General features: G+C 43.0%; 1 pseudogene; it reads right to left on the bottom strand.

The window, feature by feature from the left end:
• Positions 1–16,196: 16,196 nt before the first annotated feature.
• LOC150060669 (ubiquitin-conjugating enzyme E2 variant 1-like) lies at positions 16,197–16,636 on the bottom strand (annotated as a pseudogene).
• Positions 16,637–19,691: the final 3,055 nt, after the last annotated feature.

Here is a 19,691-nt window from a genome sequence, read left to right as displayed (position 1 = left end):
ACTCTACCACTAGGCCAAACTCCCGGCCCCAATAGTTAATTCTTGATGATTAACTATTGCTAGTAGTTAACTAGAAATGATACTTTCATAGATAATGTTCATTGAAACTTACAGAAAATTTATGAGATCTTATTTCTTGTTACTCTTGTCATTTAAATCTCTTCTCCAAAATAAAGAAAACAAAGATGACAAGAAAAGCCTTTAAACTAGTAGTGAAATTACTTATTTTAAATTTCACAGACCACTATAGCTCACTTTTTTGGTGAACAAACTCCCAAATGTAAAACTGTAAGTAAGTAAGAGGAAGGCTGAACTTGAATAAACCACAAGTTCAATATTAATATCACTGAATAACAAAAAATTATGGGGAGAATGAGGCAGGAAAATGAAGAGTTGAAAGCTAGCCAGAGCTCTACCAAAAGAACTTATCTTGAAACCAAGCTGGGAATAGCAGAGCTTGCAGATAATACCAGCTACCTAGGTGGCCAAAGTGGGATTGCAAGTCTACTCTGGCCCTGGGAAAAGGCAAAAACTGAAAAAATAATGAAAAACAAAAGACTAGGGGTTTGGCTCAAGTAGTAGAGCACTATCTCCCTATCAAGAGAGAGGCTCTGAGTTCATTCCTCAGTGTTGACAAATAAAACCAAAATGAAAGCTTTGGACACTGGTGGCTCACTACTTGTAATCCTAGCTATTCAGGAGGCTGGAATCTGAGAGAGATTTAAAGCCAGCCTGGGTAAGAAAAAAATCCATGAGGCTCTTATTTCTAGTTAACTACCAAAAAGCTGGAAGCTCAGGTGGTAGAGTACTAACCTTGAGCAAAAATGCTCATAGACATTTCCCAGGCTCTATGTTCAAGCCCAAGGACTAGAAAAAAATAACCCCAAAGCCAAAACTCTGGTAATGTAAGCTGAATATCCATAGCACTTTTGACTGCTTCTGATCTTATTTCTTATCAGGAGCCACACAGAAGCCCACCTCCCAGATCCCATGCCTAGATAAAAGACAGAGCCTGTTCATTTGAACTACTCTCGCTTTCTTCCCTCATAGGCCTTGTCTAATCCCTCCTGTCAGGGAACTCCTAACCAGAGGCTATATGTAGTATAGGATCTAAGCTATCCAGGGAACATGCTTTTCTATACTTTTAACTCAGCATCAGCATCATCTTTCTTGTGGGTACCAGGGATTAAACCCATACTAAATTCTGCCACTGAGCTGCATGACTACTTTCTCCTGTTCTTTGTTCATTCCTTGTCACTTTCATTTTGACCTCCTTAATGGGGACCTCCTCGCTCTGCCTTCATGTTCATTATTTTTTGCTCAGAATATCTTGACTGGAATATCTGGTCTCCATAGATCAGATTTTGCCACCACTTCTTTACGTAGAGATCTACGTAGAGATGGGTTTCCAAGAGACTGTCAGAGGATAGGGCCTATGCAGGGAACTCTTCTGGACTCTTGCCCTTTCATGTTCGTTCTCTCTGACTACTGAGTGTGGCTACCAATGCCTATCAGTAATGCCATTCTTGGTGTAGTTGCTGCTTTGTCCTGAGAATTTAGCACATTCTAAGTCTTTTTTATCCTACTCATACTCAGTCCTACCTTACAGATAGAGATGTAGTCATCTATTGCTAGGCAATGAGAATACTGCAGAGCAATGCATCATGCAACCATCAGAAGGTACTTACACAAACCTAGAGGATGTAGGTCATTCTCTCCACGTGACCTCATGATATAAAACATATAAAGCTGCTGGGGTGGCATGATATATCATTGTCAACTCTTCTTTTTTCTTTGCAAGTAAAAGCAATTCACACTAAAATAATGACAAAGAGTATCGCATAGTAAGAGCACAAGCCAGTAATCATCATTCGTGATCATCAAGCATTAGTACTGCACATATTACATGTGTTATTCTTTTGCATGACTAGCAGCACCAAAAGCTTTATTTAGATCAGTGTTGTGCCATGACATGACTATGATAACAATATCACTAGGTGATGGGAGCTTTTTCAGCCAAATTATAATCTTCTGGGGCTCCCATCATCTACACAGAACATAGCTGACTACAACATGCATCATTTGGCAGTATAGGATTCTATTACTCAGTAGAAAAAAAATGCAGAAAACTGCTTTTCTTGATTGGCTCAAGTTGAGCACAGGAAGCCAGAAAGCCAAGAGGCTAATGTGATAAGCAAATGGCAACTACAAACCCTAAGCAGGAGGACAATCAAGTTTAGAATAATTTATAAAATGACGTAGGCTGCATGGTAATATATGCTCAGGATTATTAGTCAGGATAATTGCAATTTGCCATCGAGCTGTGTACAATTTTCTGCCAATTTGTTTCATTAATAAGCAAAAATCCTTGGAACTGGAGGCATGTCTCAAGCAGTAGAACACCATGGGAATGTGTAAAAGCATGAAGCCATGAGTTCAAGTCCCATTTCTGGGAAAAGAAGAAGGAAGATGAGGAGATAAGAGGAGAAGGAGGAAGAGAAGGAGAAAAAGAAACAGGAGGAAAAGAAGAAGTAGACCAGAAGGAAGAAGAAAGTACAAAGAAGTTGAACGAGCAAGTGCCTACCAGCCAGGAAGAGAAGTCTTACATAAACCAACTTTGTTTTCACACATCCAATCTCCAGAACAAAGAGAAAATAAATGTCTGTTTGAGCCATCTAATCTAAAGTGTTATAACCACTTGAAGTGACTAATACAGGTTGGGTAGAAAGGTGACCTAGGCTTTGCTGGGGAAAAGATCTCCTAATTCTCATTCCCAAAGTCTGCTCTAAGCAACCAGCAAAATCTTTGGAACTACCTGGAGATCTCAGTGAGAGAGGCCCTGCTTGTTGTCCTGAATCAAGTGAGTTCTGGGTCTCTATCACATAAGTGGAGAATGGTATAGTGCCAGCACATTACAGAATAAGGTAATGAATAGAGCTCAGAGTCTTCCAAAGATTAAAGCAGAATATCCATTACTTCAGCAAAGCAGGAGGAGTTGATAGATCCAAGAGGTAAAAAAATTTTCAAGTTATTGACACCAAGTAGAACATGTAGAGAATACAGAGGGACAAAATTTCCAGCACACATTAACTGAGCAACATAAGACTTTTAGAGACCAAATGCCAGAGAGGAAAGTTGACCTAGTCTCAGAATTTCTTGCCCAGGCCGTCTTTGAACCAAGTTCCTCAGATTTCAGCTTCCTGAGTAGCTAGGATTACAAAAGTGAGCCACCAGCACCCAGTATGAGTATTGATTTTTATTTTTTCAGAGACTTCTCTTGTACAGCCTCCCTCTTTGCCAAGCAACCTGCTGCTTTGCCTCTCCTCTCCCTCTTTCCTTTCTTCTCTCCTCTCCTCTTGTCCTTCCCTCCCCTCCCTACTTCCTTCTTCCCTACCCTTCCTCCTCCTCTCTCTGGCCTACTTCCTGTAATGGTTACCTCTGTATGTCAACTTAACTGGGCCCAAGGAATGCCCACATAGCTGCTAGAAGCTTTTTTTTTTTCTTTGCTTTCCTTTTTTTTTTTTTTTTTTTTTTCTGACAGGGTCTTGTTCTGTAGCTCTGGCTGGCATAGAATTTGAGCTCCTTCTACCACAGACTTTTGAGGACTAGGATTACAGATCTGCACCACTACAGTCAGTTTGTGTGTCTATGGGGATATTTTCAGGAACACTAGCAATTGAGTGTGTGTGCTGAGCAGAGGGAGCACTCTCACTGAAGTGGGTAGGCATTGCCCAACTGACTAAGGGCCAGAACAGGACAAGCATGAGGAAGAAGGATGAATCTGCTTCATTTTGAGGTAAGCTATCCCTCTTCCCTGGCCCTAAGATGTCAGTGCTCCTGGATCTTGGGCCTTTGGGCTTAGACTAGGACTCTGGCTTTCCCAGTGCTGCATCTTGGCAGATTTGATGCTTTTCAGCCTCCAGAATCAAGTAAACCAATCTTGCATAATTGTCTATCTGTCTGCCTGTCTCTCTATCATCTATTTTCACTTTGTTCAGTTTCTCTGGAGAATGCTGACCAATATGCTTCTAGAGCTTTTCCGTGCCAGCCTCGCTCTCCTATGAAACTATATATAGTCTATTCTCAACCCAGTAGCAGGAGTGAGCTGAATTAAAAATAAGCATCTTCTTCCCCTCCACTCAAAACCACGCAACAATGTCTCATTCCTTTCTGGCTAAGCTACCATCCTTATAATTACCTGCAAGGCAGGCCCTACTTGCTCTGGCCCTGCCCTGCCCCTCCCTGTCTGAGCTCAGCCATCACCTGGTGCTCTGCTTAGCTACACACAACCCCCAACCTGCAAGTTCCAGCTTCTTAGTCCCTGTCATTCCTGAAGCCTAGAATCTCTTCCCTCCTTCATGCTTTAATAATCATCTCTCCATAAAAGCCTTCCCGAGCCAACTCATGTAAAAGTGCATACATCATCCTTGATCCCCACACCTCTCCTCCTTTTTCTGTGTGTGTTCCTGTGTGCTGGTACTAGAGCTTGACCTCTGGATCTGGGTACTGCCCTTTAGTCTTTTTTATCAAGGCCAATGCTCTACCGCTTGAGCCACAGCTCTGCTTGTGGCTTTTTGGTGGTTAATTGGAGATAAGAAACTTACAGGCTTTCCACCTGGGCTAGCTCTGAATCATAAACCTCAAATCTCAGCCTCTCAATAGCTAGGATTACAAGTGTCAGCCACTGTCAACCAGCTTCTTATATTTGCATGCGTCTGTGTGTGTGTGTGTGTGTGTGTGTGTGTGTATGCATGCATGTATGACAGCCCTGGGACTTGAACTCAGGACTTTGTTCTCTTACTTGGCTTGCTTGCTAAGGGATAATGCTATACTACCTAAGCCATAGCTCTAGTCCAGCTTTTTTGCTTGTTAATTAGAGATGGGGGTCTCATGGATAACTTCATCTGGCTTTGAACTGCAGTCTTCAGGTCTTGGCATTCTGAGTAGCTAGGATTACAAGTGTGAGCCAGCAGCATCTGGTACATGCCATATAATTTAGTTATTTTTTCCTCTCTGCTCCTTAAGCTTCCTGAGAACAGAGATTTTGGTCTGTTTTGGTCATTTCTATCTTAGGCTTACCACATGCCTTCAACTTTACTCTTTACTAGTGCAAGGTTGAACAAATGTTAAGTAATTGTGGACTGATTTTTCATGAATGTTTCCTGAATAAGCCCATCAGTTTTTGGGACACAAGAATCTCCTTATCTCATACTCCTTAAAACATCCTTAAAGATGTTAGTAGAGTGAATAACAAAATGTACTAAGGAAAGAAGGCTGTCTTTTAGGGTTATTTTCCTTTTCTTTTGTCAGTCATGGGACTTGAACTCTGGGCCAGGGTGCTTTCCCTGAGCTTTTCAGCTCAAGGCTACTGCCCTACCCCCAGGCCTGGGCATTGTCTCTGAGCTCTTCAGCTGAAGCCTACCGTCCTATCCCTTAAGCCACAGTGCCCTTTCTGGTTTTCTGGTGATTAATTGGGGATAAGAGTCTTGTGGACTTTTTAGTGCCTAGGTTGGCTTTAAACCACAATTCTCAGATCTCAGCCTCCTGAATAGCTAAGATTATAGGCGTGAGCCACCACACCAGGCTCTTTGGGGGGTTCTATACTGACTTTTTGGGTCACTTTGCTTTCCTGTCTACCCACATCTCGCCCAGCTGCCTGTGCTCTGAGAATTCAATCTGGATGGGTAGCAAGCTTGTGTCCTGCAAAGAATGAGCTCCTGCCACAGTTCAGCAAGGACACTGCTGCTCTATAGGCAGGACTAAAGAGTAAAGGCACCCAGGGTTGGTGGCACATGCCTGTAATCCCAGCACTTGAAAATCAAAAGCAGGAAAATCATAAGTTCTAGGCTGCAGTGAGGTATATGGTGAAATCCCGTTTCAAACAAAGAAAGTAAAACCACTGGCTGGGGATATAACTCAGTGGGAAAACATTTAGCATGTACATGGCTTCAGGCCCCAGCATTGCCTTCATCAATTAATTAAAAATGGAAAGGCAGTTTTTGAAATCCTGCTTGATTCTTCCTTTGTGGAGGAAGTCACTAAAGCGTGCCATATAGGGAGGATGAGGCAAAACACACAGCCAGGCTTGCTCGTGATGTGTGCTTACGGAGTAAACACTGTCAAATGGTACAGTGGTGTCAGCCCCCTCCATCCTGTGCTGCTGCCCATTCCTGATGATGAATATGTGGTCCATTCAAAAGCCCAGGGCCACTTGGCAACCTTACCTGATATACAGGTGCTGAGATCACCACCATTTCTTAGGTCAATAAGGCTGTGCCAAGACCCACTCAAGCATTTCATGTAGTCCATTTCCTTCCTTGTCCAGCAATGTTGATGACTTTAGACATTAAACATTGCAAGAATGCATCTGTGTCACACTTTAAAGCTGATTAGGACAGTGTCCAAAACTAATGGCAAAAGAATTCGCCAGTCCCCAGACAGTAGCTGCTGCTACAAGCTTATCCAGCATCAGTGGAACAAGAGAGACGCTGCCATCTCCCGCTCTGCAGTGAAATTCCTCCCAGATATGGAGGGGGGAGAGAAATGACCCAAAGCAACTAATCATTGGCTATCTCCACAAATGCCCACGTTAGACAGCTAGGCTTTTCCTCTCGAAGTGTTACTTTCCTTTTCTCCTATTTTCCCCAAATTCCCCTCCAATGAATAGTTCCTCTCTCCTCCTTCCCATTCTTCAGTTTCCTCCTCCTTCTCTTCCTCTTTCTCTCGCATCTTCCATCTTAGCTGAAAGCACTTAGTCTTTGGTGAATCATTTACTTTCTGTATACCACACTGGTGCTCCTTAGCGGCCACCCTCTCCCAGGTAGCTCTTCTGACGTTTAAGATGCAGTCAAGGTCACCTTGGCTCAGAAAGCTCTTCACTTCCCATTTCCACCAAATGCATTCCATTTAGAGGCAGCTTTGGTTCCTCCTATTTCCCAGCCAAGCACTTAGAGAGAGGCCAAGGCTAGGGGGAAAATGTGTGCTTGGCAGATCTCTGTTTGCTTGCATCCTGAAAGAGTTAACATGCAAACAGTGCTTTAGAAAGACTAAGTTGAAGCTGAAATACCAGGGAAAAAAAGGTTTTGTAAGAAGTTGAAATGCACTGAGGCCAAAAGAGCTCAGAGGTCTCAGGCTGTGGGCATGAATCCTCTCCAAAGTTTATAAGAAAGTCTTGCCCCTCCTTCTGGAGTACCCCCTTAAATTTCTAACTTACCTCACTTCTGGGTCCAACCCCTTGGCCAACAAAACACAGCAGAGAAAGTTGGAAGTTAGCCTTCTCCTTCTCATTTGCCAGTCAACTGCCTGAACACCTGCTTTTCATTCTCTTTGGGGAAGTGTGAATTTTTCCCTGGGGGCTATAGCCTGCGCCATCACCTCTCCATCTCCCCTTCCTCCACAGCACCTAACCTACCTGAGGAAAGTGCCCAAGTGAGCCCAAAGTCTGTTCTTCCTGGTCCCAGTTCAGTCTTGAAATCCACCCCCAGGGAGGAGGCTCCATAGGCCATTTCCTACCCTCCTTTGTTTTCCTTTGTCTACATTTGCTTGGCATACACACTTCTGAAAAATGGGCTGCAGCTGATGCTTTTAACTTTCGTTCCCTTTAACGAGGGTTTGTAAAACGACTCTTACTACGCAGAACATATGTTCCAAGTATCCAGTTACTTGATGGATGGTACGGTGCTGCGGGTGTGAGACACGTGTTCTTAAAATACATAACTACCCTGTGGACCAATCAGGTACATAATATTCATTTTAATATAGCATTAAATTGTTATGTGCCTAAGAAACAAAAACCTTTCTGGTCTCTTGGGTTAAACTGCAGATTTTTAGCAACTGTCTAAACACATATCTACTTGATTTATTCCCATCTCTTGGGTGATGAATCTTTTTCAAAAGATGTGGCTTTACTTGTAAAACATGACAATTAAATGTACAGGGTACTGTCTAGTTATGGGATGTCAAAAGCCTTTTCTTTCATGATATATCTATCATGGCATGGCCTAATTCTAGAGCCCTAAAAATAGTTCATACAGGTAACCCATATCTCTGAACCCTCCCTGTTTTCATACCTGCATATCTTCTCAGAGCCTCTTCTGAAAAAGAAAAATGCACTGGCTATTTTTTTAAAGGAGAACATGGAGGAAATGTTCAAGGAGAATTCATTGTCTCTTGCCCAGAAAAACCTGCCTCTCCTCCCAAACCCCCAACCCAAGAAGTAGCACCAACATCCATCCAGCACTCAAGCCACAAACCACATGTCCTCCTTCCTCCTTTCCTCATTCTTCCTTCCCTTTCTCCCTTTCTCATACCTCCATCTAGTCAACATGTACTTAGCTTTTCTGTGCCCCAAATTCCTCAACTGTGAAATGACCTCTGCAATGGTATCCACTTTATAAGGTTATCTTGTAAGTTTTAAATGTCAAGAGGCAAGACACAGAGACAGATGGACAAACAGACGGACAGAAAGTCAGACTAACACATGGGTTATATATTTGTATTCCTTCTCATACTTCCTCTATATTAAATATCTCTAAAAAAAAATCTGCCTACTTCTCCCTGTCACCAGTGTCAGTGTCTTAATTCAAGCTGCTACTGAATTTCTCTTACCTGCTCCCTTGACAAATTTCTTAGTATTCACTGTTTCTGACCCAACTTAGTCCCATTTTTTTGCAAGGAGACCATACGTGTCCCCTTAGCACCCCCCCCACACCCATCTATAAATCTGAATATGGTATATCTATGCTTAAAATTTTCCATGGTCCCTGTTGTTCATTTAGAAAGTTTTTTCAGAAATGGCTTTCAAGGTCATTTGTGACGGCCCCTGCCTCCCACTGCAAAGATTATATACCAAAGTCTGGAATGAGTGATCAAAGCTTTTTGCATGAGGCAATGTGTTTAGTCCCTCTTTCTAACAGTAAGGGGACCCTCTCAACACAGCCATGAAAACCACACAGCCTCCCTGAAATCTGTCCCCTACCCAAAGCTTGAGACACTACATTTTGTTTTCTTGGTCTCAAAACCATAGTATCCCTGGGGAGGGCTCCTATCCTACCTACCTTTATAGAAAGCTGCTGCCTCGTAACAGATGATAGAAACATTCGAAATCTAACCACAGTATCTTGGACAAAGTGATCAGCCACAGCTCCCCAGGAGAAGCCTGGGAAGGGGACCTTTCTTTTTTTTCTGAGAGAGACTAGAAGGCAGTCTAGGCCAGGATTCTCCCATCACATTGCATGTAGCCTCACTTAGAGGGCTCTGCCTCAGCAGAAGTAGGGGCTTAGTTGGTCTCTGTACATCTAAGAACCTCCTCTCTCCCAGGCCCAGGTAATGCTGAGGCTGTGGATCCCAAAGCCTCCCCTATAAAGCTAATGCTCTTGGGGGCTGGAAATGGGAGCCACATCCCTGGGCCCTTGTTCCCCTAATTTAAAGTCCAGGACTAGACACCTCATATGATGCTCACATTTTTGCACACTACTGGTTCTGTGGAAAAGATTTGTATTTGCTAAACACTTACGGGTGGGAAGTGACCTGAATTGTTTCAGCTACCAAAAGTGAAGACTAAATGGATTATCTATTAACAGGAAGAAGGCTTTATTTTTGGTCTGTGGAGAGGAAAGGAAGGTGAATGAGAAGTGGTAATCAGACAACAAAAGGCAATGAGACTTGAACATAATTTTCCCATGATGCCTTGGAAAAGACCAGTGAGCTTCCAAAATGCTTGGGACTGAGAGGCCTCTTGGTAGACATGGGGAAAATGTCGAGCTTTGTTGCTAGCTTGCCTGAATGTGGTTAAAGTAGTATTCTGGTTTGGATAGGAAAGTATCCCCTTAAAGGTTCATGAGTTGAAGGCTTAGGCCCAGCGGACAGTACATTTTAGAGTTTTCATCAATGGTTAGAACGCTAGGAGGAGGTGAGGATAGTTGGAAAAAGTGAAGAATTAGAGATGCCTTGGATATGTTTTATGTGGGGCTCTTGATTGCTTGTTTGTATATTGTTTTGTGTCAGTACTCAGGCTTGTATTTTGTCTCAGCTTTTTCTGCTCAAAGATGGAGCTCTACTACTTGAGCTACAATTTTACTTGTAGATTTTTGGTGACTACAGATAACAGTAACATGGACTTATCTACCTGGGCTAGCTTTGAATTTTCAGTCCTCAGAACTCAGCCTCTTAAGTAGCTAGGATGATAGGTATGAGCGCTCAGTGCCTGGTAGAAGGGTTTATCTTTGTCTCTGACCGCATCCTCTCATGCTTCTGTGCTTCCTACCCACCATGAGATAAGCATTTTTCCTCTGCCACATTCTTCTGCCATGTTTCTGCCTTTGGCATGGTCATAAAAATGATGGAGCCAGATGACAGTGGGCTGAAAATTCTGTAACCCTGAACCAAAATCAATCTCCTCTTTTAAGGTAGTTTCCTCAGCGATTTTGTCACAGCAATAAGGGTGATTTCTACAACAAAGCAGGTGTCATATGAACTAGAAGTAGAAAGAACCTTGGAAATATCAATCCCAGGGTCCTTGGCAATACTGGCCTGGGCTTTGAGTTGTGTGGGTGTAAAACAGGTTTAAGCTCCAGGTTGGGGATTTAGCTCAGTGGAAAAGCACTTGCCTGGCAAGCACAAGGCCCTGAGTTGGTCCTCAGCTCTGGAAAAACAAAACAACAACAAAAAGTTTAAGCTAGCGTCACACAAGCCTCTGAAGGCAGATTATTGCTGGCCTGTAGAGGAACAGAAGACCGAGTAGGGCCCTCCAGTCAATGGGGCAGACCTCCCTCCCTGGTTCTGCAAGTTTTCAGAGGGGTGGACAGGAGGAACAGATACGTGGACCCAGAACCAAGGGCCTGCACGTACTTACTCTGCTACCTCCCGTTCATGCTATCCCTGTCTCCCTGACAGCCCTGTGGACAGAGCAGCTGGGCCATGTGTGAGAAGCAATGGAAGAGTCCACTGACCCATGAAGAACCACCTGGAACCTCTGCCTGGGCTTATTCTGAGACCAATGTTAGGGAAACCCCATGGCTTTCTCTGGATCTTCTCCCCCCACGTTTCCTCATAGGGCAGGGAGTGGTGACTGTCTAAAACAGATCAGAGGTTGGCTCTGGCCAGAGCATGGTGTACAAGCAGGGCTCTCCAGAACTAGTTGTCCCAGAGAGAAATAAGGCAGCTACAGCCTTTGACTCAGGCACCCAAGGGCCATTTATTTGGTCTGGTGCCGGAAAAATACTCCAAAGATCTGAAGTCAGGATCCAACCAGCTTTCGCTGTTCTGAGAACTTCCCTGCACTGGTGAGCATCTGTGTATGACTATGGTCAGCAAGGCCGTTCATCCTCACACCAGAGCCCTGTGCTTTCTGAGGAGGTCACATGACCAGCCATGTTAACCTGCACATGAACTAGAAAAAGTTTTAATGAAGGGTAGGAAGCCGAGCTTCAGAGGAATGGGAACAGATATAAAAAGGGAAGGCAGCCCCTTGAAGGCATCTGTTTCCATGGTAACAGCCCAGGAAAGGAACAGAAAATCTCTCCGGTACCAGGCCCATCCTGCTTGGGGCTCAAGGGAAGGAAAGCCTGGCCCTAGTTACTGACCATCACCACTGCTTTCTGCTCATTGTCACAGCGGAGGGGAGCTGCATCCACCTTGAGGAAGAAGTAGTCAAAACAGGTCACAAGACTGGACTTTCAGAAAGAAGGCAACAGAAATAACTTCTCCTCCTGACACCTCAAACATGTTCATTTTACCAGGGGCAATAAAGGAAAGGCCACATCCCCTAGAGCAAGGTCTGGAGGAGAGGGAACAATAGGTAAGGGGCTAGGACTCTGTATACCACTGGGAATGGTAAATAGCCATGGCATGGGATGGCATGGAAAGATCTTTCCCAGTATAAGCCAGCTGGGCAATGGGGGCCGAGGGCCCCTCAAGGCAGTCAGTAGCCCAGCAGCCAGGAGACCATGCTGGTTTCTAGGGAAGACTAAGAATGGTGATGTAAAAGTTGAACTTGGCTGGCGCAATCAATAGCTGACGAGGTCCCCAGTGAGACAGCTGTGTGACATCCTATAAGCATGTCTGTGGAAGCAGCATCATAAAGAGCAAGGAAATCCAGCAGAACTTAAGTCCAGGTAGTGGTGGTCTGACTCAAATCTTAGCTCTGCTGCTCATCAGTATATGAGGTTGGGAAAGTCATTTAAATGCTTTGTGACTGTGTCATCATATTTAAGGGAGGAAGGGGGAATAGTAACAGTGACTGAATAAGGTGCTGAGAGAAAAGAGGTAAGGTTTTCTGCATGGCTACTGAAATGTTGACAGCTTTGAATGTATTGTTATGAGAGGGGGGCACATGTGCCATTGAGGCTTGAACTCAGAATTTGAGCTTTTTTGCTCTAGATGGCACTCTATCGATTGACCCACAGCCCCACTCTGCCATGTTGATGGTTAATTGGTGACACAAGCATCCAGGCCTTTTTTACCCTGGCTAGTTTCAACCCATGATTCCCAGACCTCAGCCTCCTGAGTAGTTAGGATTATAGGCAGGAGCTACCAGCACTTGGCTTATTGCTATTATTCTTAATAAGCAAGCATATCTATGATATATTGTTACAACTGAATAAATAAAACACACATATGACATAAATCCTATTAGTGCACAAAGGAATCCTTATATATGTTCCTCTATGAATGTGTGTTGAAAAACAAAGAAAGAAGAACCCAAAGAAAGGATCCAACTTAAGAGTGGTTAAATCGAAGGAGAATCGGGGAAGTGGGAAAGAAGAGCGTTCTTCAATTTCCCTAACAAGCATTGGGATTCTTGGGTACTTGGGTGAGGTGGAAGTAAAGGGAGAAGAGGTGATGGGAATAGAAAGCATCTTTTCTGTCTTCTGGGGCTTTGCTCTGCCTCTGGGGGGCTTTGCCAAGGCCTCGCTTTACCTACTGGCTCAAGAACCTCCTGTGTCTCCTGGGTATAACCTCTGGAGCTTTCTCACAGTGGCTAGTCAAAGTCCACAGACAACATGGCCACCGTTTCCTTGGCTTAGTAGCCCTTCTTTCCCTACAGTTCGGCCCCACCAAGGCAAACTCCTCACCAACCTAGGCCTCATAGGAAAGTGCAAAACTGGAGACTGTCGTTGGTTCTCAGTATGGGATGAGGCCATGTTCAGTTCAGTAGGATTCTCTGTCATGGATGTTGTGTGGGCCAGATGCCATTGTGTCCTTCCTTATAGAAATTGGAAGCTAGATAATTACAACCCCAAATTTTAAATTCTAACCCCTAGAGGCAATAAATGTTACTTTATTTGGAAAAAATTGGGGGTTGGTATTAGGATTTGAATTAAAGGCCTCATATTTACTAAACAGGTACTTGACCACTAATAAAATAATCCAGTCCTGATTATTTTTGGTCTGTTGTGGGGCTTGAACTCTGGGCCTTGGCATTGTCCCTGAGCTCTGAAGCTCAAGGCTAGTGCTCTATCACTTTTAGTCACAGTACCATTTCTGGTTTTATGGTGGTTAATTGGAGATAAGAGTTTCAGGGACTTTTGTGTCCAGGCTGGCTTTGAACCACAGTCCTCAGATCTCAGCCTCCTGAGTAGCTAGGATCACAGTCGAGAGCCACTGGTGCCCCAGTAGTTATTTTTGAGATCCACCTCACTTCTTGCCTGGGTGCACAGCTGGACCATATGCACCTATTTAGTTATAGCTAGGATAACCGAAATAAACCACTACATACAGTTTCCCACAGTGGAGATGGAGTCTTGTGGAGTTTTCTGTCTGGGCTGGCGTAGTACCACGGTCTTCCCAATCTCAGCCTCTCACCTAGGTTAGGACTACACATGTGAGTCACTAAGAAAATATTTTTTTAGACATGATTAATGTTTTCTAGATGGAGAGATTATCTAAGACACCTGATAGCAATGTTATCTGCTAACGTAGGTAGAGAGAGTATACAGACAGAAGAGGGGCAGGTAAGGCGACCAGTGGGGCAAGGATGGGACTTGGATGGCCACAAATCAAGGAATACTGGCAACCATTAAACGCTGTAAGAGGCATGAAGAAAAGGAAGCCTTCTAGCACACCTTCATTTCAGTCTTGTAGTACTGATAAACTTCTGACCTCCAGAACTGTAAAGGATAAATTTCCCCCCAGATCTGAGGGGTGAACTTAGGAATTATTTAATTATAAGGCAAGTGCTCTACCACTTGAGCCTCTCCTCCAAATCCTTTTAGCTTTAGTTATTTTCAAGGCAAGATCTTGCTTTATGCTTGGGCTGCCTGAACTGTGATCCTTTTACTTGTGCTTCTTTGAGTCACTGATATGACAGGGGCACATCACTGTACTCAGCCATTGGTTAAGATGAAGTCTTATAAACTTCTACCAAGGAAACATTGATCCTCTGAGTTCTAACTTCCACGTTAGCTAGACTTGCAGGCTTGAGCCAACATGGCTGGCTTAAGTCACCAAGTTTTTTTGGCAATTTATCAAGGCAGCTCTAGGGGCTACCTAAAACCATCCTCTGAATTTAGGTAGAGACTAGCTTTTCCAGCTTTTCTTACAACCAAGATCCTCCATGTAACACAATTTTGCCAGTGTAGAAGTGATATGCATACCTTTTGCTTTGTAGATTTCAAAATACTTATTTTGATGTGCTGGAGAGGGAACCTTAAACGGCCTTAAATATGCTAAACATAGGATCTGCCACTGAGCTACAACCCCACCAGGAGCAAGTGATTTAATCCATTTGCACTACTAAAAGAAAATAACCTAAACAGGGTAGTTTATAAAAATAAACTTTATTCCTCACAGTTCTAGAAGTGCCTTAAGAACAAGACACACTGTGTCCTGTATGTGACAAGGATGGAAAGTCTTTCTGGTCTCTTGTGATAAGGGCAGTTCATCCTGTGACCTAGTAATGTGTCAAAGGTCCACCACTTATACTATAACCTTGTGGGCTAGGATTTCAATATTTTAAAACATTCTGATTCTAGTATAAAAATTCTGTTCTCCATGTGCTTTGTCTAGTGTGGTATGTGGCATGGGTAAACTGGCTATTATGAAGATCAGGTGACAGCTAGGGCAAGAATCCTAACACAAAAATGTATAAGGTAAATTCCTGGGTCCCTAGAGAATTTATAGAACAAAAATTATCTTTCCCATGTGGCTGTCTTGTGAGAAAAATTAAATTCTATATTATTTAAGCTATATAATATTGGTTTTCTTTGTTACAGCAACTAGCTACATCATTAGGTCTCTGTCATAGTCTAGAGATCTAACTCTCTACTCACCTGTAAGCTATTTCTAGAGTGTATGCTTAGGTCCTAGATCCTGCAGACCGAACACTATTTTCCTGTGCGTCTTTATATATACATAATCTTTAAATAGTAGTATGAAGCAGTTGTCATTCAACATTGCAGCTTAGATTTCTGACTGCCACCTGCTCCAGGATTCTGGATTGCTGTATGTTTTTCTGGCTTCCCTTACAAAAAACTCACCATAGAAATACAATCCCTATGCCTTCTACACACACACACACACACACACACACACACACACACACACACACACACACGAGTCTTCCTAGCTAACCCTGAAGCCAATTAGAGTTTCTGCTTGCAACATCAAACCAGCCAGGAGGACATTGGTGGGAGAAAAGCACTTCTTTGTTTGACGGCTTACACTTGGATTTGTTTTTCTTCCCGTAACTTTAAGGCTGATAGGGCCACATCAAGGATATGGACTGATGCAGGAATATGAACTTTGAATTTGGAATGTGCACAGGTTTAATTTCACGTAAAAATCAGCTGGGTCATAGAGGCAGCTACTTTTTTTTTCTAGTCCTGGTCTTGAGCTCAGGGCCTGAGCATTGTCCTTGGGCTTCTCATGCTAGAACTCTACCACTTGAGCCACAGCACCATATCTGGCATTTTTCTATGTATGTGGTACCGAGGAATAGAACCTGGGTCTTCATGCTTGCTAGGCAAGCACTCTACCACTAGGCCAAACTCCCAGTCAATAAAGAGTTACTTTTTTTTTTTTTTTTTGCACAACTCATATGTTTCAAATGGACAGAATTAGTATCATGTATAGTATCTTAGGATGAATTGTCTCTAGTGGGAGCTTCCTTTCCAGTACTTGGAGGTCTACAGACGGACCTAGAAACTGATTACTGTGGAGGTGGAGCCCCAGAAATCAAGGTTCCAGGCTTTCCTCAACTAATTGCTGTAAAGCTGTCCTTCAGCTGGGGGAGTTTCATGTTTTCTTTAGACATCATTAGGCGCCGGAGCTCTTACAGGACAACTTTGATGCTATAGGAGTTCTGCCACTTTGCTCGCACATATATGGCTCTTGGGTCTACCACTCCATTAGAACTATTAACTCCGATCATATTAATTTTTGTTACAAATCTTAGGAAGGGAGGTGCCTCTGGGTATTTAGGTCCGCATTCTATTTTAAGGCCGTATATTCGGTTTTCATAAATTGTTCTTGGAGGCCCAATTATCATCCCTGTCCATCTGGAAAGGGTCATGTCTTTGTCATCTTCCAGACCCCAGCTAACTGTGCCATCTCCTACTCCCTTCTGGCCTTCTTCCAGTTCTTCCAACAGGCAGAAATTGCGAGGGACTTTTACTCCCCAGCCTGTGGTGGCTGCCATCTTGCCTCGCTGTCGTTCGAAGGCCCGAGAGAGCTACTTTTGATTAACCCTGAGGTGCTGGCAGGAAACTCATCCAGTACCCTACATCCAGCAGCTCTGGTTTGCTTATGCAATCCAGTACCACAAGCCATCAAAGGCCCCACTGCTCATAACTGTCTCAGAAATGGCATTCCTTGGCCTCCCAATTGGTTTTTATACAAAGCAAGGAGATATTTGGGTTAATAACCTTGAGTTTTTATGACTCAATCAATATTTTGGTTGCTGCAGGCTGCTTTGCTATTATAAATTTTGAATACAGTGCTTGTGGGGTATATAAATATTTAGCTAGCCATTGAAGCATCAATTAATGAAACCATTTCTTCTGTTCTTTAATTTAGAAGACATTGTTGGCAGTGTGCTGGTTTGAGGTGTTTATTTTAGTTGCTTTCATAGACTGGGAAAACAAATTGCAGTTGTGATGTGTGGTTTATTACTTTGTCATACTGCAAGTATATCTTCTAGATTAATCTCCTTCAAATAGAACTTGAATAACCTAGTCATTTGCCTCAGATGGTTCTGACTTGATTTTAACTTTACAACCATGCTTCTCTATCTGTTTTAAGATTCACAGACTTTATGTGTATTTGTGTTTGTTAATCTCACAGATGTACTAGGAATCACCTAGGACTAATTACTCAGCCCTTCCTCCCAGAATATGAGGACTTTTAAAGAAAAACCCTGCATAGCCAGAACTCAGAACTATAGTTATCAAATAGCAAAGAAACATGAACATAAAGTAAAGCTCTGGAGCCAGACATGGTGATTCATACCTGAAATCTCAGCACTCAGGAGATGGAAGTAGTAAAATGGTGAGTTCAAGGCCAGTCTGGGCTACTTATATAGAGTTTCAAAAGCATGAGGGAGGGAGGGAAGGAAGGAGGAAAGAAGAAAGGAGGGAGGGAGAGAGAGAGAAAAAAATAAAATGAAGCATTCTTTAATGTGTGTTCCCTCTAAATCAGATTTCCCAAAGTGTGTTTCTCAGAATATGTCTCCGGAAGGAAGAAAGGAAGGAAGGAAGGAAGGAAGGAAGGAAGGAAGGAAGGAGAGAAGGGGAGGGGGGGGAGGCGGAGGAGACAACGAAAAAGATCCAGTTATTAGCTTTGCACTGACCAAAACCCAACTTAAATATGAAGAACTGGACAAATTTGTTCTACATGTTTCAACTTGAATGACTAGGAACATTTTACTCTTTAACTGTGTGCTAAAAGAAAAAAGAACTAGCAACTACCATAAGTTTTCCTAACACATGTTTGCCTGGAACTGTTACTTAGTTAGAAAATGAATCAAGACAATTAAGACAGAGTTCCAGTGGTCTTTTTTTTTTTTTCCAGTCCTGAGCTTAAGCTCAGGGCCTGAGCTCTGTCCTTGGACTTTCTCAAGGCTAGAGCACTACCACTTGAGCCGCAGCACCACTTCCGGCTTTTTTTTCCCTATATATTGGTATCGAAGAATCGAACCTAGGTCTTCATGCATGCTAGGCAAGCACTGTATCACTAGACCAGACTCCCAGCCCCAGTGGTCTTTATTTTACAAAAGAGCTCTGATTTTTTTTTTTTAATGATCAAGGACATGATCTATTAGCTGGATAGTAAAGTATATCAAAAGCTGATATAGTAACAAGCAATCATAATACCAGCTACTTGGGATACTAAAGCTAGAGTATCTCAAGTTCAAGGCCAGCCTGGGCTATAAGATTAGCCCTGTCTCAAAAAATTTTAGAACAATTAGTAGTGCACTAGTGGTTCACACTTGTAATCCTATCTACTCAGGAAGCTGAGATCTGAAGAATCAAGATTCAATGCCAACCTGAGTAGAAAAGTCCAAAGGACTGTATCTCCAAAATGACCAGTAAAAAGCAGAGCTAGAGATGTGGCACAACTGGTAGAAGTCCATGGAGCCAGCAATCCTAGCAAATGCAAGGCCCTAAATTCAATTCTGGTACTGCCACAAAATTAATTACTTAAATATTGATAGGAATGATTATATTTGATATTTTAAAAAATCCATGCATTTTCACAATGCTTACCAACAAACATAAGGGTAGAATAATACACTGCCCAGAATTTCCTTTAAAACCCTCCAGCAATCCTTGAGGAGTTAGAGTGGTGACATGGTCCAAGGCTGAGTGTGGTCTGCTACTGACTCTGTATATCTCAGGCAAGTCATTGAACCTTGTTCCCTTCAGGCCTTCATCTGTGAAATGGGCTCATGATAATATCTAGTTTACAAGATCGTCAGAACAAATGGTATAAGGCCTTTTGCATGTTGCCTGAACTCTGGCAGGTCCTCAGTAAATCTGAACTTTATGGCTGCAATTCATTCTTCAAAGACCAGCCTCGACGGCTTCCCTTATGGAGACTTTCCTCCACTCAGAATTCTTCTGCATTCAGGCAGTTCTATACCTCGAAAGTGTGGTTGTACATTGTAAATGCTTGAGGAAAGCACTGTATCGTTTGTATTATTTGCTTTCTTCCTGGGGCTTGAACTCAGGACCTTGTACTTACCCATTCTCTGGTGAGACTCCCATTGTTTTTAATGTAATGATGTCAGAGTAAGGAAATACCAGCTTCCTGATGTTATAATTGCCATCAGAACTTCATTACTCCAGAAAATGTGTCTTGTTCTGGTGCACACTTGAATACTATTCAGAAAAGAGAGTCTTCCAATCCAGAAAGAAATTGCCTCTTAGCGGTCACGTCTTCACTGAGGATCTCGGCAAGGTCTCACACAGAGTCCTTTGACAGGAAAGCAGGCAGATATTTACTTTGGCAACAGCCAGGTTTCACAGTTATTACTTCCCAGGTCTAAGCTATAAAGTTATACATCTTCCAAAAGCACACCCAGGCAGCAGTGTGGAACCTTGACTTTAATCAACTTATACCTGCTTCTTTAGAATGAGCAAAGCTCTCCGCCAATACCTAAGCATCTTTGCATTTGCTTTTCCTGATGTGGTCTAAAAGTGAGAAAGCTGGTTAAGCCAGGAATGAGGACATGTAAATAGCAAGAGACCCCAGGA

The sequence above is a fragment of the Megascapheus bottae genome, chromosome 7 (assembly GCF_031878675.1).
Source record: "Megascapheus bottae isolate mThoBot1 chromosome 7, mThoBot2.hap1, whole genome shotgun sequence".
Classification (NCBI taxonomy): Eukaryota; Metazoa; Chordata; class Mammalia; order Rodentia; family Geomyidae; genus Megascapheus; species Megascapheus bottae.
The sequence above is the reverse complement of the archived record's forward strand: the minus strand, read 5'-3'. Positions and strand labels throughout refer to the sequence as shown.